The sequence below is a fragment of the Montipora foliosa genome, chromosome 3, assembly GCF_036669935.1.
Source record: "Montipora foliosa isolate CH-2021 chromosome 3, ASM3666993v2, whole genome shotgun sequence".
Lineage (NCBI taxonomy): Eukaryota > Metazoa > Cnidaria > Anthozoa > Scleractinia > Acroporidae > Montipora > Montipora foliosa.
In genome coordinates this window covers 45496578-45521577 of record NC_090871.1, presented here as the reverse complement: position 1 = coordinate 45521577, position 25000 = coordinate 45496578, and the positions used below count along the sequence as shown (strand labels likewise).

General features: G+C 40.2%; 1 protein-coding gene and 1 pseudogene across 2 annotated transcripts in view; both read left to right on the top strand.

Annotated features, from left to right (window-relative positions):
• The window catches only part of LOC137997489 (oncoprotein-induced transcript 3 protein-like), a 21781-nt pseudogene extending 915 nt beyond the window's left edge, over positions 1 to 20866 (top strand).
• LOC137997487 (uncharacterized) overlaps positions 1 to 25000 on the top strand; it is a 132643-nt gene that overhangs the window by 44680 nt on the left and 62963 nt on the right. The window lies entirely within an intron of this gene.

The following is a 25000-nucleotide window of genomic DNA, read 5'->3' as shown; positions in this document are numbered from 1 at the left end:
GTGTCTTTTTGAAATCAAGGCTTAAAACGTGGGTGACTTAGTGTTTTCCAAAGAAAAATATGAATTGATTTTTTGGTCACAGGGGCACTTTAAAGACGGTGCCTTTAACGCATTCGTTAAAAGCAGAGCCTTTAACATTGTATAGAGGCCACCCTTGAAAAATTCCTTAAAAGCGCTTGCAGGGCCTTTAGCTTTCCGTAAAAACTACGCTTTTAATATTTCTAAAAAGCATGGATCTTTAATGTTTCTTACTAAAATCACGGCCTTTAATCTTTAAAGGTCACGCTTTAAACATTCCTCAAAGGCCACGCTTTTAACATTGTTTAAAGACCAGTGCCACGCTCTTAACAGTTCTTCACTGCACGGCATTTGACAATCATTAAAGACAGCACCTTTCACAATCCTTAAAGGCAGCGCCATTAACATTTCTTAAAGGTCACACCTACGAATGATCCAGTCACACTTTTAACATTTCTTAAAGGCAGCGCCTTTAACATTTTTTAAAGTCTTAAAGGCTACGCTTTTAATATTTCTGAGTTAAGGGCAGCGCCTTTAACATTTCTTAAAGGTCACGCTTTTAACATTTCTTAAAGGCGACGCTTTTAACATTTCTTAAAGGCGACGCTTTTAACATTTCTTAAAGGCAGCGCCTTTAACATTCCTTAAAGGCAGCACCTTTAACAACCGTTATAGGTGACGCTTTTAGCATTTCTTGAAGGCAGCGCCTTTAACATTCCTTAAAGGTCACGCTTTTAATATTTCTTAAAGGCGACGCTTTTAACATTTCTTAAAGGCAGCACCTTTAACAACCCTTAGAGGTTACGCTTTTAACATTTCTTGAAGGCAGCGCCTTTAATATTCATTCCTTAAAGGTCACGCTTTTAGAATTTCTTAAAGGCGACCCCTATAACATTTCCTAAAGGCGACGCTTTTAACATTTCTTAAAGGCGACGCTTTTAACATTTCTTAAAGGCAGCGCCTTTAACATTCCTTAAAGGCAGCACCTTTAACAACCCTTATAGGTGACGCTTTTAGCATTTCTTGAAGGCAGCGCCTTTAACATTCCTTAAAGGTCACGCTTTTAATATTTCTTAAAGGCGACGCTTTTAACATTTCTTAAAGGCAGCACCTTTAACAACCCTTAGAGGTTACGCTTTTAACATTTCTTGAAGGCAGCGCCTTTAATATTCATTCCTTAAAGGTCACGCTTTTAGAATTTCTTAAAGGCGACCCCTATAACATTTCTTAAAGGCGACGCTTTTAACATTTCTTAAAGGCAGCACCTTTAACAACCCTTATAGGTGACGCTTTTAACATTTCTTGAAGGCAGTGCCTTTAACATTCCTTAAAGGTCACGCTTTTAACATTAGGGAGCTTACGAAATGACGACGCCGACGGCAACGACGACGCTACAAAACAATAGGTTTAGTGAGCAAAAACAATGGCTCTGCACGCTCTGCACGTGCGTTTTACATTTTGGTACATTTCTTGGCCGTCATCTCCTAAATGACGACTGAAATGACCAAATTCAAGGTTCATTGGAGGACGTTAGCCCATGACGATGAATTTTCTCTCCCTACGCTTCCAACCCATTCCTACCAATTTAATTCCTCGACAGTTACTACACATTTTTAACGCGAAACGACATGAAATAGTTTCTTAGTGATATGAATAACGCGAACTTGTATTTTTAAGCTCCCTATTTTTTAAAGGCGACGCTTTTAACATTTCTTAAAGGCGGCGCCTTTAACATTTCTTAAAGTCTTAAAGGCTACGCTTTTAACATTTCTCAGTTAAAGGCAGCGCCTTTAACATTTCTTAAAGGTCACGCTTTTAGAATTTCTTAAAGGCGACGCTTTTAACATTTCTTAAAGGCAGCGCCTTTAACATTTCTTAAAGGCAGCACCTTTAACAACCCTTATAGGTCACGCTTTAAACATTTCTTGAAGGCAGCGCCTTTAACATTCCTTAAAGGTCACGCTTTTAGAATTTCTTAAAGGCGGCCCCTATAACATTTCTTAAAGGCAGTGCCTTGAACATTTCTTAAAGGCCCCTCTTTTGACATCCCTTACAGGCCACGCATTTAACAAAAGGCGACGCTTTTAATATTCCTTAAATGCGTGGCCTTTAAGAATCCTTAGAGGCAGCGCGTTTAACATTTCTTAAAGGCTACGCTCAGTTACCATTTCTTTGCCTTTAACACTTCATAGAGGCCACCCTTTCAACAGTCCTTGGAGGCCATGCTTTTAACTTTCCTTAAATTTAGGGCCGTTAACAATCCGTAAAGATCTGCCAATAAGGGGTAAGTTGCGTTCCTTTGTTTTGAACTTTTTTAGTGAACGATGTTCTCTTTTGTTAACAAATTTTTCTATTTTACTACCAGCTTAGAAATCTCCATTTCAGGGTCTTCAAACGCAAAAGGAAGCATTCCAAGTACAAAACGTCAGGTATAATTGATTTGTTTTAAACACACTGAGTAGTAATCTTATAACGGATCTTTTAAATCACATCCCAGTACATCACCAATCTGACTGTGGAATTTAACCATAAAATGTTGAAGCCAAGCCGTTTAAATGGTGACAACTCACACGTGTGTTGTTTTATTTGCTACACTTTATTCCTTTTCCCGATGAAGAGGTTAAAATGAAGTGAACTAATTCAACTGCTTTTTGAAATTAACGAGTTCTTAACGAAAAGCAGTCTACCTTATACTATTAAGGTAAATATAAGTCCACCCCCTCCCCTCCCAAATAAAAAAAAAACAGTCCAAAAAAAGTCCATTAGTAGACGATAGGAAATGGAACCTATATAAAGTTCTCCTTTGTTTCGGAATACTAACTGATCCACACACAGAAAGAAAAGATCGTTGTTGTTATTTGAAGATTAATTTCGCCGACTGGATTTGTATTCAACTTCCATTTACATTTAATACTAATAAACAGAATAACACAAGACCGCTTGGGGTGTAAGCAAAGACGACGGCTACGGCAACGACACTAAATGCCACAAAGCGAGGATGTGATTCATGGTTAAAATAGAAAAATGCTCGTACTGTGCGAATTTCCGTGCAAAAGAACAACATGAAATCACCAAATTTTAGCTTTTTGAGGACGACGTGAGCATATAAAGACGAACCATCCACTTTTTATTTTTACTTTAAAACCGTTCGTATTCATCCAGTTACAGGTTAACGGTGCGAACGTGCTGTACATGGTGTCGAACAAGACGGAATAATCGTGAAATATTTGCGATAGCGTTCAATTGTATGTTGGAGTGACGTTTTCGTTGACGTCGCCGTTGCCTTTGTTTTCTCTTAAGGACTCATAACCGCCTATTCTGAAGAAGTGATCATTTGACAATTTTTCAAAAGGAGAAAAAAGGAAGTTATCTGCATTCGTTTGAACGAACTAAAAGAACCTGAGAAGCTTAGAGCGTTTTGAGGAACTGGCCCACTTCGGAAAGATGAGAGGCCTAGGATGTTCATCCCACAGACTACTTTCCCCATACCATAAATTATGCAATACATTTTGGGGGTTCTTTACGAGATAAACTAAGTATAAAGCCAGGATCCGAGCCAGGATCCGAGCCAGGATCCGAGCCAGGATTATAACGCTGCATAATAATAATTAGGTGAATGACATAGAGTTCGTGTTCATGAAAAATAGTGACTTGGATATAAGCATTCCCCAAAAGTGCATCTGTACTATCCAAATTAATAATTAGTTGTCCATCTGTTGAGAATGTGAAAGTCAGCTGGACCGTTTATATAGATAACAACAAAACAATCCCCTTAAAGGAGAATGCTTATTTTAAATAAGCAATACATTTGGTTGAACTATCAATATTCCCATACTGTAAAGGAGCCAGCAGGAGAAAGTCCATTTTAAACAGTGTTCCGTTGCGCTGTTTTGGTTTTTTTCTTGTACTCAGGCAGACCTCTTGCAGCCCGAAGCACGATATCATTGCTTCTAAGTCATTGTCACCCTCTTAACCATGGCTCGAGTCTTCTTGATGCTTATTCCTTTATACCATTTTTATCTCTTTAAAGGTGTGTTTTGGTTCTAGGTATAGAATTTTGCATCTAGAAGAAAACCACGATACAAGACACCATCTTTATTTTCGATGTTGCCATTAAAAAATCCTCTCCCCTACGCCCTAGAATATGCGAAGGACCAAAGAAATCGATGGGGAGTGAGTAGGAAGAGATTTCTTAGTATTTTCAAAGGGGCCACGTACCTCACCTACCCTGCAAGGGAGTTCATACACGCCCCTAGCTACCCCTACAGGAATTTAACGAAAATATTCCATCAGGAACTAGCATTTTACTTACTCGAAGTATCTTGCCCAATGTTCTACTTCGTACTAAAACCAATAAGCATAAACAAAGAGTGTGCAGAGGTTCAGAACAGAAATGCACATACCTCTATCCCGATCTTGGGACGAACAACGGGCATAAAAGACAAATGTCGACTTGAATAAATACATAAACTTGGGTGCTATCAAAAAAAGTCAAGAGTTTGCTTCCTACGCGTTACTCCAAATGCTTTGTGACTTGTATTATATTTTTAGTCCAGGGTCCCTCTCAATACCAGCCTCGTTGCTGAATGGGCCACCCTGGCGAAATAAATTTACCTTACCTTACCTTACAGAAGCGGAAACACAAACAAGGAAACCTGGTTATGTGACATGTCACGTTCAAAATAGCGGAAAAAGATCATTGTAGCTCGAATCCTGGCTGGAATCCTGGCTAGGATCCTAGCTCGGATCCTGGCTCGGATCTTAGCTGTGATCCTCGCTCGGATCCTAGCTCGGATCCTGGCTCGGATCCTAGCTCGGATCTTGGCTCGGATCCTTGCTCGAATCCTGGCTCGAAGTTTAGGTATCCTCATGAAAAAGATGAAACTTTCTGCGAAGTTTAAGAAATGCTATGGAGCGGAATCAGTGCCACTTTAAATACGTGATTTTTTTAAAGGTGGGTGTTATTCTGCAGTACAAAATTTTTCTAAACTTTTCAAAAACTATCATCTTGGCCCTCTGGTTACTTTTCAGCAATATAAAAGGGGGGTCACTTAGTTCGTTTTTGAGATATTGGCAACTAAAGCCAAAATATGGAGTGTTTTTGCCGGGCTTTCCCGTCGCCAAGGTAATTTATTACGTCACAATAATGACCGAATTTTGTTTTGAAATAATTGGTGTTTCATATGGTACCATAAAATTGCTGTTACGTGATACAGTGTCGTAGTGTCTCTTCAAAGTGTTGAAACAGGTTTGAGCCACCTTAAAGAGAGTAAGTATGGCCCATATATATGCTCGTGTAGTGTCTGAACGAAGTATCGGCATCCTTATAAGAAAATGGGCATGCTTTAAACAGCTTCGTTTCACGCCGTTTTGTTGCGCTGCATGTTACACAATTACGCAGATATATTCCCCTGTATGAAGAACTCTAGGTGAAGACGACACAATAACAAATAAATGAAGAGGAAAGACTAAATCGTGCAGAATTTGTGCAACTTTTTTTTTCGGTAAAATAACGTAACATCATCATCATCATCATCATCATCATATCTTTATTTAACCACGGTATCACATTAATTAATGACAAAACGGTCTTCCGGCGAAACGTGAAAACAGAAGAGCGTCATTAAAATAGAGACTACTATTTACAAATACCGGTATTGCCAAGAAATCTATTAAAACATAGAAACTACTGTTTACAACTGTTTTAAACAAAACTGTGTATTATTAAAACTATTTACAATAACCATTATTAATGTTAACGAAGAAAAATGATCTATTGTCTGAAAAAAATATTTCCTGAAAACTTTAAAACAGTTTTTTTCAGTGAAGTGTGAACAATGCAAATCTTTGGGGGCAGAATGCAGTACAGTTTTGAAAACAACCATATAGATGTCTAATCACTTTAAATGTTTGGGAGCCCAGCTTTTCATCCAGTGCCCCCATAAAAACACGGGAGCTCCATAGGAACCCCCGTAAAATTAGGAGCAATAATTTTAGGTTAATCTCTTAAAATGTTTTTGCAACCCTCGTAAATTCCATTGCATAAGCAACACTTAGGTGGACACTTACAGCTGAAGTCGTAAATCGTGATACTTAAGTGTGTTTCGTAAATAGCCAATATCAAAAATACCACAATACTCTATGTTTGTCCCTTCAAAAGTTTGCATAAGCATTGTTTTTATTCTCTCTTGGGAATTATATATAATTGTGATTTCATTAATATTTTGAGGAGTCTCATTGGACTGTCACGTATGTAGAGATAACAACATGTCTGTTTTTCGCAAGGAAAAAAAAATCAAAAAGAAACTTTCTTCAAAATTATCTAGGAGTGTGCCCAAGAAAATGGCAACTTATAAACGGCTCGTGCTACAAAGTCTCATCAACGTCCGTGAATTGGAATGCAGCAAAGTCAGCTTGTGAAGCAATGGGATCAAGGCTTGCCATGCTGGAAACGCGTACCGAGCAACAAGCAGTTTGGTGCAAAGTGAGGAACACTGTGTGGATTGGTTTGCACAGGAACCCCAAGCACAGCTCGCAGTGGCTTTGGATCGACGGATCACGGGTTACTGACACTAACTGGTATGCAGGAGAGCCTAATAACTACCATGAGGGTTGTGGAGAGATGTACTCTTCTTCATATCAAGGGAAATGGAACGATGAACACTGCAGTGACACTCTGCTTTACCTTTGTCAAGCCAACGGTGAGGGAACTATTTAAAAGTGTGAAAAAGTGACGCCATAGGCCACTTTCCGTTTTACGTCTGTTTTCTTTTCTATCGGTAATTACTCGAACCTTACATTGCACTTTGAAAGAGATGACTTTAAAACAAAAATTAACTCGAGAGATTTCTGAGAACGTCTGAGTTGTCTTCGTCACTAAAATTTGTTTTCCTTCTTTTCAGTATTGATCTTTTCTCAAAAAACGAATGTGCCTATCTTCGCTGTCTAAGGCCAATTTAATAAAACGTTTCTCAAAGTTTACCAAACATACAGTGCTCCTTGTAGCTCTAATTCAACACAACTGGAAGGCGCTAATACAAAAATTAGAGAAAAACATGCCGTAAATCTCCTATTTCGTCTCCCTTTCTAATAAGGCCTTTTAGGAGCATTTAATTTCTTAAACCCCCACTCTTTTTCCGAGCAAAATAATAAAAAGGTAAGCTACACGCAAAAATTAAATAGACAAGAAGTATTCCTTTGGAGATAAGGCTACTTAACACCTGACATAGGGTTTTTCCTCTCACTGTTAAGCTCCGCTCCCAGAGCGTACTAGCCACTGTGGCGCTTAATCGAGAATTTACAGTATTTACAGTGGTTCATGATATATAACTAAGAGTTCAAACAACAAATATCAAGGACTGCGCTTTATGCAATGCGTAGCTTACGTGACCTACCTTATATCGATTTATTGAAGAAGAAAAAAAGGTGGCTTGAAGTAGAGTTCGACTCCCAAAAGAGTTTTTCCTAGTAATATGACCGTCGTTCATTTATCTGCAGTCTCCTTCGCTGACATGTCTGCTAAGCCTTGCTTAGAAGGGCCGGAACAAATGAACGAAGTATGAACTGTCCAACGATTGTTGTTTCCTCAGCAACAATGTTTGAGCAGTATTACATGGATAATCAGAAAAAGGTAGTATGATGTCTTTCTCAAGAAAAGCACTTTTTACCGGCCTAAAATGTTCCATCCAAAGTGTGGAAAGATCCTCAATTCTCCATTTTTGAATTCACCATAATACACATTTTTTTTTCCCCCCCCCCCCCCCCTCAATTTTGCGTAAACTATTCCTTTGAAATGCCTTTGGGGACACTGGATATTCCCACGAGCATTTTGCAACAATGGTTTATGCAAAATTTGGGGGCAAACAAAGTGTATTATGGGGAATTCGAGAATAGAGAATGGTGCTGATAAGACCACTCAGAAGGGCAAAATGGTGCACAGCGCAAGCAAGAAAACGTTGAACGATCCTCGCTATTTGACGTCAACACAACTCATTACTTTTCTATTTTCTATTGTTTTTTATCATCGCAGCAAACTGTCAAAGGCTTTCTTTAGGGAGTGACGTGCGTGTCTCTCCTTTACATTGTCTCTCGTCCAATCAGCGTTAAAGATCAACTTGTTCGTTTTCCTGCTCCCGCGGATATCGACTGAGCGGCCCTACGTCCATGCAGTGCATTAAACTAGGCGTCTGGAGCCGAGATGTGAGGACAGTCAGCTGCAAAGGTTTGTACCCAAATACGCACAGTTCACATTTCATATGAAACAACGTAAATCAATTCGTTTTAAAGTGAACGTTTGAATGAAAAACACAAACAGACAGACACTGCTTTGAGTGAAACAATCGACGTAAGCGTACCGCGTCATCAAAATAACAAAAAAAATAAGGCGCCCTGGGAACTAAGCTTAAAAAGATGAGAAAATAAAACAAAACCAAACATTCTGTGCACGCATAATGTTATTTATGTCGAGCCATGACGGTCAAGCATTAATCCGTAAGCCTGGTATGTGTCAAGTATCACCACTGGAAATAAAGGGGGGCGTTCCCTAGAGGATAAAAGATATTTCTCTGGAGCAATTCGCCCTTCTTCCCTTGGCCCTCGTACCGTTGGTATCTCGCGAAGAAAACATTTTCCCTCTCCCCCCATCCCCAGTCACCAGACATCGGATTGATTGCGTACATTTAGTAATGTGGGCGCGTCTTTTTCGCCTTTGCTGAACAATGGTAATCAGGTAAACCACAATTAAGTGTCCTGGATCAAATTAAACACGCCACATGTGTGGCCAAATTCATCCAATTAATGTGTTTAGCTTTATTGCGCATTCTTCAGCAAACTAGTGCGACTTCAAGCAGAGTTAGCGTTTCGTAGAGTCATGCCTCGATATAAATCCTTTTCCCCTCAAACTCTTAAGCTGTTTTTTACTTTTTTTGCCGACAAAATTCATGACTTGTGTTCCCGACAACTTGAGCTATATCTCTTCAGTACTAGACTATCAGCAGCGTCTTCTTTGCTCTTAAAACGTTCTGGACTGCCAGAGCGCGGAACGTCACTCTAACCGACACCCGCGGTATATGCGACGCGTAGGTTCAGCACTGAATGTTTGCCATTTTGAAATTTCAACGCACGCGTTCGTTTCAGCGACTTTAGAGCAAAAGATAGACTGCTCGCAATCTCCTTCAGTAGTAAAGGTCAGAAAGTTAGAGTGATTATTCATTTTTGTTTCAGACCATCAACGAATGTTTGGAAACAAAGAATGGCGGCTGCATCCACAAGTGTGTTAATTCTGAAGGAGGCTATAAATGTGAATGTCCAGACCCGGGGCTAACCCTATCATCAGATAATAAGACATGTCATGGTACGCACACATCTGTAGGGATTAGTTCCCGCTTTAATGTGATTTCTTTGTTAAATTAAGTCAGTGCAAAATGTTAACTGAATTTTAGTGTCTTTGTACAAGTGGTCGTCTCTTAATACCAGTCGCTATGTGAAAATATCATCGAAAAGTTGCGTGACGTGACGGTGGAAAATGGACACCAAATGCTGCTCCATCCGCTGTCCACAAGGTTCGTCTTATAAAGAGTGCTCGGAAGATGGTCGGTGGTGGAACATGGCTCAATAAATTTCTTGCTTTGGACAGGTTCCTGTGAATTTTCTTATAATGGTGATATCTTGAGCTATACGGCTTCAGTACTACAGTGCCAGCAGTATCTCTTTTTCTCTAAAGACGTTGTGGACTGCGATCGCGCTGCGTGTCGCTCTAACCGACACCCGCGGTATATGCGACGCGAAGGTTCAGCATTGAAGCTTTGCCATTTATAAAGTTCAACGCACGCGTTCGTTTCAGCGACTTTAGAGCAAAAGGTAGACTGCTCGTAATCTCCTTTAGTAGTAAAGGGCAGAAAGTTAGAGTGATTCATTTTTGTTTCAGACATCAACGAATGTTTGGAAACAAAGAATGGCGGCTGCAGCCACAAGTGTGTTAATTCTGAAGGAGGCTTTAAATGCGAATGTCCAGACCCGGGGCTAACCCTGTCATCAGATAATAAGACATGCCATGGTACGCACACACCTGTAGGGATTGGTTACCGCTTTAATGTGATTGCTTTGTCAAATTAAGTCAGTGCAAAACGTTAACTGGAATTTTAGTGTCTTTGTACAAGTGGTCGTCTCTTAACACCAGTTGCCATCTGAAAATATCACGGGACAGTTGCGTCACGTGACAGTGAAAAATGGACACCGAATGCTGCTCGTTCAACTGTCCACGTGGTTCTTCTTATAAAGAAATGCGCGGGAGATCGTCGGTGGTCGAACATGGCCTTAACCAGTTTCTTGCATTGGAGAAGTACCTGTACAGTTTCTTACAATGGTGATATCTTGAGCTATATCGCTTCAGTACTAAACTGCCAGCAGTCGCTCTTTTGCTTTAACATCGTTGTGAACTGCCAGCTCGCGGCTCGTCGCTCTCACCGATACCCGCGGTATTTGCGACACGCAGGTTCAGAACTGAATGTTAGCCATTTTGAAAGTTCAGCGCACGCGTTCGTTTCAGCAATTTTAGAGCTAAAGATAGACTGTGCTTAAGGTAAAAACGTTAGAGTGATTATTCATTTTTGTTTCAGACATCAACGAATGTTTGGAAACAAAGAATGGCGGCTGCAGCCACAAGTGTGTTAATTCTGAAGGAGGCTTTAAATGCGAATGTCCAGACCCGGGGCTAACCCTATCATCAGATAATAAGACATGTCATGGTACGCACACATCTGTAGGGATTAGTTCCCGCTTTAGTGTGATTTCTTTGTTAAATTAAGTCAGTGCAAAATGTTAACTGAATTTTAATGTCTTTGTACAAGTGGTCGTCTCTTAACACCAGTCGCTATGTGAAAATATCATCGAAAAGTTGCGTGACGTGACGGTGGAAAATGGACACCAAATGCTGCTCCATCCGCTGTCCACAAGGTTCGTCTTATAAAGAGTGCTCGGAAGATGGTCGGTGGTGGAACATGGCTCAATAAATTTCTTGCTTTGGACAGGTTCCTGTGAATTTTCTTATAATGGTGATATCTTGAGCTATACGGCTTCAGTACTACAGTGCCAGCAGTATCTCTTTTTCTCTAAAGACGTTGTGGACTGCAATCGCGCTGCGTGTCGCTCTAACCGACACCGGTGGTAATGATGATGTGACGCGAAGGTTCGGCACTGAATCTTTGCCATTTATAAAGTTCAACGCACGCGTTCGTTTCAGCTACTTTAAATCAAAAGATAGACTGCTCGTAATCTTCTTTAGTACTAAAGGTCAGAAAGTTAGAGTGATTATTCATTTTTGTTTCAGACATCAACGAATGTTTGGAAACAAAGAATGGCGGCTGCAGCCACAAGTGTGTTAATTCTGAAGGAGGCTATAAATGTGAATGTCCAGACCCGGGGCTAACCCTATCATCAGATAATAAGACATGCCATGGTACGCACACATCTGTAGGGATTGGTTCCCGCTTTAATGTGATTTCTTTGTTAAATTAAGTCAGTGCAAAATGTTAACTGAAATTTTAGTGTCTTTGTACAAGTGGTCGTCTCTTAACACCAGTTGCCATCTGAAAATATCACGGGACAGTTGCATCACGTGACAGTAGAAAATGGACACCGAATGCTGCTCGTTCAACTGTCCACATGGTCCTTCTTATAAAGAAATGCGCGGGAGATGGTCGGTGGTCGAACATGGCCTTAACCAATTTCTTGCATTGGAGAAATACCTGTACAGTTTCTTACAATGGTGATATCTTGAGCTATATCGCTTCAGTACTAAACTGCCAGCAGTCGCTCTTTTGCTTTAAATACGTTGTGAACTGCCAGCTCGCGGCTCGTCGCTCTCACCGATACCCGCGGTATTTGCGACACGCAGGTTCAGAACTGAATCTTTGCCATTTATAAAGTTCAACGCACGCGTTCGTTTCAGCTACTTTAAATCAAAAGGTAGACTGCTCGTAATCTTCTTTAGTACTAAAGGTAAAAAAGTTAGAGTGATTATTCATTTTTGTTTCAGACATCAACGAATGTCTGGAAACAAAGAATGGCGGCTGCAGCCACTAGTGTTAATTCTGAAGGAGGCTATAAATGTGAATGTCCAGACCCGGGGCTAACCTTATTATCAGATAATAAGACATGTCATGGTACGCATACATCTGTAAGGATTAGTTCCCGCTTTAATGTGCACACCCAGGGGACACCCTCTAGGATTTCCATATTTTAAATTTTCTACCCCAAGCATCACAGAAGTACCCAATTCCCCAATGTCATAAGTCCTGATACCCACACTTGGTCGTTTATGTGCAAAGTGGACATGAAAGTATTGACTTTTAAAACGGAGGCTTTTGCTAGTAATTTAATTACAACATTAGGGATCAATAAGAGGTCAGCAAAAGCCAGGCTTTCAATCACATTGCTAGTTAGAGCTCTAAACGATAAGAAATGCATTCTTGAGGTTTTTTTCTTTAAGTGAACAGTGTTTTTTCCGCCCCACCGTATCAACTCGTGAAGTGATGACCTCGAGCAAAACCTTTGAAAAGAAAATCACTAGCATAGAGGTTACCACCTGTATTTACAAAGAAATTTTTGACCTCAGCGGGAATCTTGTCCTCATGAGTCAACTTTTGTCTAGAGCATCATCCTTAATTAAACTAAGCGATCAATTCTCTTTTAGCTCCTGGTGTCGATGTGCGATGCAACAGCAAGAATATGACCATTATTATCCCCAAGTCTCTTTTCCGTGGTATTGACCGTGAGCACCTTCTACTCCTGGACACCATATGCAAAGCAACAGAAACCAGCACACACTTTATACTCTCAACACCGCTGACTGGCTGCAACACTACCAGCAAGAACACTCCTTCCAACATCGTGTATTCCAATTCAGTGTTAGAAATTCCCGTCATTGATGGGAATGTAGTGACTCGTGTGCGTGAACTGGAAATCGATTTTAGCTGTGTGTTTTCTAGAGGTGGCATTGCTTCTGCAGTTGGTTGGAAGCCAAATAACAGAAAACTCGTGTTTAGCGATGAAGGCAAAGGAAAGTTTACCCTGTCTCTGAATATGATTCCTGACAAGAGATTCGTGAGTCCTTATATGAAGGATGACTTTCCTGTTGCTGTAAGGCTGCGCAAGCTTCTGTTCTTTGAGGTGTCAGTGACCTCAAGTGATAAATAGCTATCAATCATTGCTGACAGATGTTTTGCCATTCCCAGTCAGAATCACAAGAATCCACTGAAGTACGAGTTCATTACAAAGGGGTCAGTGAATTGTTCAGCAATCACTGTTTTTTGAAAAAGAGATAAACACAGGTCGCATAAACAAAAGTATACGTGTAGTCAGTAGCATAAAACGTTGATCTGGGCTTCCATCTCTAGGGAAATGTCCTTGTGACGCGCTATCTACCATCTGTTTTAAGGTGCATAATATTGTAATGCTTTTTATTTTATTTTAGATGCCCAAACGATAGCACAGTTAAGTTCCATCCTGCGCATTCATTAAGTGCCCAACGGTTTAGCTTGGATGCCTTTAAGTTCATCGCTGATCATCCATTTGTGTTCATTCATTGTCACGTGATCTTGTGCAATGCAACTGATCCATCTTCCAAGTGCGCAAAAAAGTGTCAGTCAAGAGTTCGACAAACCCGTGAAGTGAGTGATCACATGATTGATGACGTATATCATTTAGCCCAGGGGCCACTTCACCTATCTCGGAAGAGGCGAGAAGAAAAGGCCGATAAAGCAGCGAACAAAAGTGGTGAGTCAATAAACAGAGGACTCGTATGAAAAAAAGAGGAATATTCAAAGTTTGGGCATCATGGCATCGTTTCTGTTCGTTTTCTTTGTTGTTGCTACTACACATAGATTATCAAAAACTTCCGCATTCGACTCATCTTTGTAGATTTAGTCGGACAGACAGAATCCATGAAAACTTGGTCTTATCAAACGAGTTATTAAAGGTAAATGAACCACCGCTCGGACGAAGGACTGGTGCTCGAAACGTCACCTAACAAAGTTTTCTTACCGTGGTTAACCTGTAGTGTAATAATAAATTGGATGCCTGTGCACGTAAAGGTACGCTGGAAAATCAACATGGCGTGCGATCACCTCGTGTTGTAGCTGTGAAATCCGAACCATCTAGAGTCCATACAGTCGTTATCAAACATTACAAAACCAAAATTTGATGTTTCACTCCAAACCATTTATTGTTATGGCGAGGAGTTTCTATGAGAGAAAGTTGAGGAATTTGCATCTTTCCGACTTCGCTAAAATTTAAAGGTATAGAGGGACTATACATAAAGACTTTTAAAATATTTAAACTGCGGAAAATGGCATGTAATAGACTGAACAGCGCCCCAGTTTTGAACGTTATTGAGCAGTAACGAAAGTAAAACCTGAACACGATCTCGGATAACCGTGAAGTGCTTCAATGACCAATTGAGTTAACCAGACAACTTGATGGTGGGACCTTGTGAGTTCGTCATACTCCCGTAGAGGATGATATAGATGTGAAGCTTAGGCTTTAGTTGGACTTCACAATTAGGCAGTGTTTTTTTTTTTCAGAGTCACACATTAGCTTTGGCGTTATAACAATCCTGGAAGTATATAACAAGGATTCTCCCTTCCAAATGAATTGATTTTCTGGGAGTAGGGGTGGTATACTGCTATGTAATATAGTATACAATATGAGCGGCAGACCTGTATCACATTTACAAACTCGAGGCGAAGCCATGGTCATTCAAGACATTTTAACAGAAAATCGAATGAAACGGTAAATGAAGAGTAATCTGTATACTGTGCTTGCCATTGAGGATCAAGAGTGAAACAAAATCGTTTAATCTTAATAATCAACTGGACTTTACAAAATTATTGGTATCTTGAGTTCGAAATATGAATGTTTTGCTCAAGAAGGGTGCGTTACTCTTTCTTTCACACATTTATAGACCCTATGCAAAAATGGCTGCCTTTAAATTATTCTTTTGTTCCTATACAAAATAGCCCAACTAACCTCGTTCGGGATAACAAATTCTTTAGAATTTTCGTCTCAAAAACGAGGTTAGTTGGGCTCTTTTGAATATGAAAAAAAGAATAATTTAAAGACAGCCATTTTTGCATAGGGTCTATTTCATGAAGGTTTTTCCTAGCTCTCTTTTCCTGTCGTGAGCTTTGTTGACAAAACGTTTCGCAGTTTTCTTCTCAGTTTTTCGGTTATCGCGTTTAGCAAAATGCAGAATCTCAAATCATTTGCGGAAAATCATGGCCTTAGAACTTCGCTGTACTGTAGAGACTCTTGTTCTTCGGCCACCTAAGTTTAATAAGAAAAATAACACACAAGGCGGTAATAAACATCGTGAAGGAATGCATTTTAAATTTGACTTGACGTTCCGTATGCTGCAACATTCATTTTCAAGAACACGCATCAGCTATTGCTGATCATTGAGCGAGTTTCAATAGAGTGTTGTAAGTAATTACTTTGGCCAATCAAAAACAACGGGGACAATCCAGTAAACCAATCAAAGCTGGAAGTAATTACACGTAGCCGACACAAAGCAAGGGAAAATGTGCACGCTTGAACCACGATTGGTTTTAGTTTCACTTCTAATTGGTTGAAAAAGTGGCGCGAGAACTTTGAACCAATCACTGAGTGAAGTAATGCAAAACCAAACCAATTCGCTAATTACTTTCGACACTCAATTGAAAGCCGCTCTATCAAGGCCACGGGACACAATTTAAAATGGGATCATTTTGAAATTCTCGCGTCCGGAAGAACTAATTACCATTGTAAGATAAAAGAAACCTTGGGCGTTTACCATTTGCACGGAAAATCCTGTTGGAATGGAACGCTCCTAATGGCACAACGGTACAGGATTTTCCCGGTGTGGCGTTTCGCTGGCCCGAGTCTCTCGCGGCTAGAAGAAAACAATAACAAGTGAAAATGGTACGGGGTTTTTCCGGTCATTTCGGTTGGAACGGGAAAAGAGGAATACCTCTGAGGATTTCCATCTTTTTCGGAAACTTTCCGGTGGAATGAGCTGTACTACTTGAATTTCCAGCCGGAATTTTCAGTTTTTGTTGAATGGTAAAGGCTCCTTGTTAATACAAGAACTCAACCCGGCCCTAAATGCTAATCTAAGCAGTGACAAGCTAAGCTGTTACTGCTATTTCAAGTTCGACCCAGATCTCTCGCCGTTTCTATTGTATTTAACGGTCTTCTCCTAAATAGCGGATGCTTTTGAAAATGTATGTTGCAGCATACGAAACTTGAAGTCAAATTTAATATGTTTTGCTTCACAATGTTTATACCGCCTTGTGTATTATTTTCTTATTTCGCTGTACTGCTTTATCCTGTTGAAATCTTCTGAACAAACAAAGTGAGCTAATCGCATGTCTTGTATAAACGGAATATTTCCAGCTCAAGTTGCTGCGGATGCGTAAATACTGAACAGCCTGGAAACTAGCTGCGCTCGATGTTCGGAAATTCACTCACTTCATGATCAGCATCTACCAGAGCATCGAAGTGTTTTCATAGAAACTAAAAAAAAAAAAACCTGTCACTTCATTTTCCCAAAATTTCACGTGGCGAATGGAATAGCTTCTCCTTGCCAGTAAATATCTTGAGCAAGAGCCGGTAACGTTGATTTGATTTAGTAACGTACCATATTTTGGCTGGCCAAACCATCCCTCTTCAGGTAGAGTGAGAGTTTATTATTGTTCACGGTTGCTTGCCTGAAAACTCTAAGGGTGCGTTCGATTGCAATTGACCCTATTCCGGAATAAGAATACGTCAGTGGAGTGATCTAAAACGGCATGTCTGGTGTTTTGAAGCAACAAGGATAATAAAGATGTGTTTAAAATGGCATTTTAGCAAGTGTTTGACAATTTTACTGTGGATCTTCGTAAAAACGAATGATTTCTAACCTAAACTCCATGTATTCCTATTCCGGAATACGGTCAATCGAATGCACCCTAAGCCAGTCACCCTTGCAATTTCTAGCCAAGGAAATTTAAGGGTTTATTGTGCGTGAGTAGGAATAGAACAATAGAAGAAAGTGTTGCGGTTGTAGAAATTTTCGAGAACACCAGGTCAACTTCGTGAGGTATACCGTAACTTCTCGAATTCTGGACAATTACTGTTCCATTCGATTCCTTTCCTGGAATTTCCGGAAGTTTTGATTAAATGGAAAGCTTAGTAATACTTAGTAATAGAGTACATCTCCAGGGCACCACAATGGCCGCGGTTTCTTTGTTTGGGGTCGCCAATCACTGCGACCGTAGCATATAATCTCGTTCCCAGGGCTTCTCTCCTATTGAGAGTTAGTCGAGAGCCCACAGTCCTGGAAACAATGTTGCGCCGTGATGTCACGTGACCACCACCCGGTTAAGAATAGAATGGCTGATTTTAATAAGTTTTTCCAAATAAATTCAATGATTTGGGCATTTCTTATATGAAATGCTCATTTTATCTTGTTTCCAGAGCTGTTCAGAGTTTTACTGATCATTGTGATTTTATTTAACCGGATTGTCGAAAAAAAGAGCTGATTAATATAAGGCTGCCGCATTGATTTTTTTACTTTTGTGATGGTTAGAAAACAATCAAATTAGTTTTTAACTACCAGTGACAGAAGTTTGTAGTAATCAAATAGTCGGAAGGTAATTTAGTGACCGTCCTGTTGGGTCGCGGGTCGCGACTTCAATACACTTTTGGCGGGAATTGACTACACAGGGTCAGGACTCCCCTTAAGGTCGATTAGCCTTAGCTTCTGCTTAAGGGCGCCTAACAACTCACAGTTGAAAGATTTAGATCGTTTTCAGCAAAAATTAGTCCGAAATTTTCGTTTTCACAAATATAAATTTCTTTGATTCGAACTAATTTTTTGCGTTTGAACTGCAGCGATCGAACAACGCGTCTCAAACTAAGGGAAGAGGTAAGAAAAAAAAAACTTTCCTCGTTTTTAATACGGCAAGAGAAACCTTTTGTTTGCCGTTTGGCATAAAGGCGAAAGCGAAAATTATTTAGTGGCACAGGGAGGAATTTGAAGGAGCAACTAAAGCTGCTTAACAGGGCTAAAATCAGGTCTGTTTCAACCTCTTGAGTGCTTCATTTACTGGTAATTAAACAAATGTTTAACTCGATCGATGGAAGGAAGGGAAGTGGGTAGAGGCGGCTCCCAGTTTCGGTTTCGGCTTCGTTTTCGGCTTCTCAGTTTCGCCATCTTCAACATTCTTGGCTAAAATTCTCGTACTCAGTGACTCAGTTTTGGTAGAAAAGCAGCGGAAAAAAAAAAAAAAAACCCGCTCTAAAGCCATCGCAACCAAAGTCAAATGCGATTCAACACGTGTTAAGAAAACGGTATCTAGTGGGAAAATCGAGGGGATAACAGTAAATAAGGTATATGGACGTATTTATGGACCGAGACGAATATCCAGCCATCTAGACCGAACAAGCTTGGTCAATAAAGGATTTATTATATGACTTAAAACACCAAAAAATGATCTTTGATCCCGAGCGGGCAAGATAGCTCCATCTTGCCCGCTCGGGTAGCCAATCACAGTGCGAGATTTGGTTCATCTTGCCCGCTGACGAAGCTAGTCATATAATAAAACTTACTGTGGCGGTTTTATGGCTATTTTATACTGGTTTAATTTCAAGGAGTAAGAAGCTTGTTTCTGTCTTTGGAAAAATCATCCGAAGGAAGATGAGGAAAGAAATTTCTGTCCTAAGATATGGCAAAATGATTACGCCTTATAAAATCAGTAGAATGCTGTTGGATGCTTGGTTCTGTTTACCGAGAGATCAATAAAGTACGTGCAGTTACATTGCATGCAACAGATTAAGGAAATGTGTGTTCTCTGCGCTGCCTCATTTTGCACGCAAATTTACGCAAAATTTTGTGAGTACTAATATGCTTAGCAGATTGCCAAGCTACTTCAATAAATCATTTGCGAGCAGACTTCAGAGCTCGCACGATTACTGCATTTTGTAGTGGTTCTAGGCTACAGGTGGAGATATCAACTGTCAGGTCATATGCATCAGTTTTTCAAGACCTCCTTTCTTGCCATTTGTTTCGCTGTTGTTGGATTAACCTTTTCAGCAGCTCGAGTAGTAATGTACTGGAATACCTCCTCAACATATCAATTGACTGGTGATGATAAGTATTCATACCTGCTTATATAAATTTGAGTGTAAAAACACCAGTAAATTTAGTAATTATTGAAACTTTGCCTCATATGAAGGGTCCTTTTAGAATTCAATTTTGCTTTTGATATTTTTTAAGTGAGGAAAAGGATTTGTCAATGTGCTGCATGTTTTTAGAAAGATAAAGTCTTTGCTCAAAAGGCACATTTTACACATATGATTTTCATACATTTGTGCTGATCAAAGACTGGGTGTTTAGTGTGTGCATGTGTCCACCTAGAATCCTTTCACGTCGTTTATAGGCAGTGATAATATTTAATCAATTTCTTCCCAAAATCGGCGATCTTTGCCCACACTAGTATTTCCCAAAAATTACCACCGCATTTTGGCCGAAAAGTACACTTTTATGTCATTGAGATTTGTTTCAGTTGTTTCTATGTGTTTGTGCATTACTGCAGTCTATAATAATTAATAATGTTAGTATTTGTTTACACCATCGGCTGTTGCATTGCCAGCTATGGTGGATGTCTCTCCTCTTATTGGAGTTATTATGTGTTTAAGTTGTTTTCAATATGTCTGCCAGTTAACGTGTACTTCGCAGCGCATGGGGTATTGCAAATGTTTCTGGCGGCATTTTGTATACTGTTTGCCATGCTTACCCCGCTGCGCTCATGTTTCGCGGTGTTATGAGTTAGTATTGGCTGTCTGGTCTTGTGTCTATGTTCCGCGCTTTATTCACAACCACGTTTGGCTTTTGGATACTAAAAGTTTTGACAGTGTCTTTCAGTGCTTGTTTGTTCTTGATTATGATGCCACCCAAGCGTCCGGCACCTCAGCTGTCACATCGCCACACCAGACCATGTCTTCCGTCCATTGAATTTGTTCGGGATGCCATCCCTTTATCACACCAAGTCCCTTCAGGCCTTTCAGGACTGTTATTCGGCCATTCAGGCAGCAGCGCTTGGATCCTGCGTGATTTTTTTTCGGGGTTTATTTCATACTGAGATGTTACGCACTGAGTCTACCTCGAATTACCAAAGTTTCTGCCAAAGCAAGAACAACCAGGCTTTATTAACATTAAAAAAACATAAATTTTATATATGGTGGATGCATGGTGTGTGCCATTCACCATGATTTTAAAATGATACTTTTTTACCTGCAAGTGTTGTTTGCCTCTCTCTTTAGGGTTTGTGTGACTGCAGAATCCTGGAGGACTATGTTCCCTTCTTTTCCCCATACAGGAGTTTTTGCGGAATATTCGTAGCAGACAGTTACACTAATCACTGCCCTTTATGCAGTGTGCAACAAGAACATTGAAGCACTTTTGAACAACACCAATTGATTCATCCTGGACAAGCTGCCTCTCAGTGATTAACATTATACATATTTTTTCTCTGCTATAGAAACACATAGGAGTATGGACCTGGCGGCCAGGCTACTCTGTACATCATGTTCCGCGAAATTCAAAAGTGAATCTTGGCTGTACAAATATGCTGCTTTTTCATGTTGCATTTGTACCACTATTCGCTATTTTCTATTTTTTCGTAATAAAACACGTTACAGCATGTCTACATGAACAGGGGCCATGTCATCATGTTCATTTAAATTTCATAATATATACATTTAGCCAAGCCTAAAAGCCGAGCTCCCTGGTTAATAATTCTTACTGCCTGTAGGGTTAGTGAAAATAAAAGGTTTTCGAATTGTTTGCGTTTTGGTGTTTCCGGCTACTGCTTAATTAAATCATTTTGTTTGCTTTGTTCTGTAGAAAAGTTCATTGCCCAATTAGTGATTTCCACGGTAAATTTCACGCAAAAACCCGATATCTCATGAAACACGAAGCGATGAGTGCGATCTCGGTTTTTTAAGCAAAATTTACTTTGGAATTCACCAGTTTGGCAATTAATTTTTCCTCAATCACATGAGTTTTGAAAGAAATTAAAACAAGCACATCCTTAGAGGGCGAGTGGAAAAACAAAAAAGCCATTTCATTTGTCATTATTAAATTCTCAACCTCGGATAATGCAATTCTCGTGCTCTGATTGGTTCACTCAATCTCGGTTATCAGTTCATATACCTTAGTTTGACCTTATATGGTAAATGATTGATCTAAGTGTTGCCAAGCTAAAAGTTTTTTCGCCGGAAAGCGAAATTTCTCTCAGAAGAAAGCAAAAGAAAGTTTTTCTGGACAGCTGGGTTAAATTCTGAAAGTACGCGAAAAGGTAAGAAATATTTTTGTGACGAGCCTGCGTCTATCTGACCACAAGGTGTTACACGACATCGCATCAGTTCTCATCAAGTTTTTTCGATTTCGCTTGGATTTGCTCGCTTTTTTTTCGCTCGCATTTCGTACTTTCTAAACTTTTGGAGTTTAAAGGAATTTAATAAAACAATTATTCCATTCGCGCTTGTTGGATATGAGACTGGTTATAGCCAACTCGGCGCTACGCGCCTCGTTGGCTATTTACCATCTCATATCCAACGCGCGCTCATGGAATAATTGTTAAATATCCAGCGAATAGGAAGCACGCTAAAATTAGAAACCTTCAGGAAACTTTGTTAGTTTAAGGTCAAAAAAGAGTTTTACTGATGTACTTTATTCCACTTTATCTCTGAAAACGAGATCATTCACATTTTGCGGTATTTCATTGAAATACGCGAGCTTGGCTTACAACAAGAATCGGCAAAATACGGCAAAGCAACCAAGAAAGGAAAAACTTCAAACAAGATCCGCTCCAACAAATTACCTGTAGGAGCTTTAAACAAACTTCTGAAAACACAAGCTGGTGATATTTCTCCCTAATGTTACGAGAAGTCATTGTGATTACGTGTTTATCACATGTGTCTGTCACTGTCTAGCCACATCGAAAAACAGTTGGGCAAACGATTAAAGAAAGCGCTTGTTCTCTATGTCCAAAAGAGTACAGATAATTGTTATTTAATCCCAGTTGAGAATAAAAATTAGAGTTTCATTTCTGAACAAAGGAAGAACCGATTGACTAAACCACTTTTTAAAAATACGCTTCCGTAAAAATAAGCTGTTTAGTGCCCAAGAAAAGAATTTGTGGTGTAACTTCTTCCACCAAGTTTGAGCTATTACTGGTATTCTATATTGTTATCGTTCTCGTTCTCTTTCTCTCTTCTTTCGTTTCTGTTTTAGTCATAGGTCCTCCAGGCATCATGTAACCTTATCAGAGCTTCTAAAAATATGCCACAAATTGCAATACAGAGAAAAAAGCAGCTCTGAGCAAATTAAAAATAAACACTCAGCTGTAAGTTTATATCCCTCCGATGCTTGACTTGAATAACTACGTAGCTAGTGTGGACCACAGCTATCATGAAATTATGTCAAACTGGATTAATTAAAACTAGCGAAAAATGCAGATAGAAACTATATTCCAAACTGTTTTCCACATGAACGCGAAAAGCGTTGACTGTTAAGAGCTTCAGTTGACGTAGTATGGCCGTGTAGCCGCGTCTAGCCACAGAAAGCGCGCGAAAAATGAAGCCACGTTTATGGTTAGGTGAGTTAAATATGGTTGAGCTTGCGATTCAATCGTAAACCAGTACCTGGCCTCGGTTGTTCAAAAGATGGATAACGCTATCCACCGGATAAATCACTATCCAGCGGATAAGCATCAGCAAAACCAACTGAGTTATTCAGTGGATAACGCTATCCACCCTTCGAACAACTGGGTCTGGTCAGAAGTCAACTTAAAAGAATCAGCTAACTTCGATGAGCTCTAAACTTGAGCCCGCGATATGGTCACGTGATACTGGTCAGCGGATACCTTGTTTTGACAGATGTCAATTGACCATAACATGGATGTCCCATATTAAAAATGTATGCTGTAAACTAGCGTGATACTGGTCACATTGGCATACATGGACGGGTGGACGCACGAACGGTCGATGACGTTATAGCTATAAAACCAAAATTTCTCGCATCGATGGGTTACCGTATTTTCTTAACTATGGTGCTCCGTGCGCTAGGGCCTTCGGCGCGCGCGGAGCTCCGCTAGTAATTTATTTAGTTAAGAATAGTGAGAATAAATTTCTGTGTGCGTGGAGATAGTCATCCAATCGGCTTACTTCTGACAAGCTGCATTTATTTGCATGTCGTGATAACATACATTAGTAAGGATTTGGCAGCCTGGCTGCCCGTAACAAATCATTGGCGGTATGCAGCTTCCTTCGTGGTTCATTACATCTAGCATTAAGTCTTCTGACAATGTGAGCAACGGCCATGTAGTCATCTTCGTTTAAATTTCGTAATTCATTTATTTAGGTATGTGTACAATCAATTTTTGCATGTGTGGGCTCACTTACATGTATCTTCCCTTAAGTTGTCAGTAATACTATTTACATAGAAGTGTTATTTTTAGGTATAGTATTTACGTACTGGGTCAACTGTGACGAAGGCCTTGTTTGGCCTGAATACGACTCTCTTCTTGTCAAGATCACATAAACCTTTTGGCACCCATCAATAAGTATACTTGCATTCTTTTTTACCTAGCAATAGGCTCTTTGTTTGGAGTCGGTCACATGAGTAATAAGTGGGAAACTTTCAGAAATATATCTTATTTGACTTAGTCAGCATAAAAATTTTTATATCTATACCATTCTTCCCCCCTGACCGGCTCTGAGCGTGTATCAACGGACGGTGACCATCCGATAGTCGTCACTGAGCAATCTGTCGCACGCAAGCTGTGAGAGATCAACACAGCTCGTGCCGGCCGTCCTGACAATCTCCCGAACTGGGCCTTGATATAAAACAATTCGCAGAGATTTTGGCAGCTCCTATTGCAGACATACTCAACACCTCCTTCTCTGAATGTAAAGTCCCTCGCCGGTGGAAGCTTGCCGATGTCCCCGCCCCACCCCCCCCCCCCCCTACCTTACTCAAGGCACCAACCATTTGTGATTTCAGCAAAGATCTCACACCTATCTCGCTTATTTATACGTTGTGTAAAGTTGCGGAAAGCTTTGTGATTGATAAGGCTCTGAAGCCTGTTGTGCTATCTTCCATAGACCCGTGCCAATTTGTTTTTACTCCGGGCCCATCGACTACTTTTGCGATGATTTCTATGTTCCACCATTGGTTGCGCGCCACAGACGGCACTGGACCATCCGTAAGAACTGCTTTATTGGACTTTAGAAAAGCTCTCGACCTAGTGGATCATCACATTTCAGTTTCCAAATTGCTCCGTATCGGGGTTAAACCAACTGCGGTCAACAGGTTGATAGACTTTTTGAGTGACCGAAAACAGAGGGTTAAAGTTAACGACGTCTTCTCGACTTGGCTCAGCGTTCCCACAGGGGTTCCTCAAGGGACTCGGCTTGGTCCTTGGCTTTTCCTCGTCTTGATAAACGAGCTCAAACTGTTTGGGGGGGGGGGGGGGGAGGGTCGTTTTTGATGTGGAAATTTGCTGACGACGCTACTATATCTGAAGTGATCCCATCATCTAATAACACCACTAGCTCCCTTCAACATGCTGTGGAAGAAATCGCCGCATGGAGCCAGGAGAACTGACTGCAGCTGAATCCAACAAAATGCAAAGAGTTACAGACGTGTTTTAAAAGATCTCCACCATCACATTCCCCAGTAAACCTGAATGGAGTGCAGTTTGACAGAGATAGCTCTGCCACAGCTCTTGGAATAACAATTAGGGACGATTTCAAATGGAACGATCATGTCAGCGTCATTGTAATAAAGGCTGTCAAACGATTATATCTGTTGAGACAATTGAAAAGTGCTGGCATCTACTCTAGAGATCTTATACTATTTTTCTTTAGCGCCATTAGGTGCGTACTTGAATGCTCATGGCAG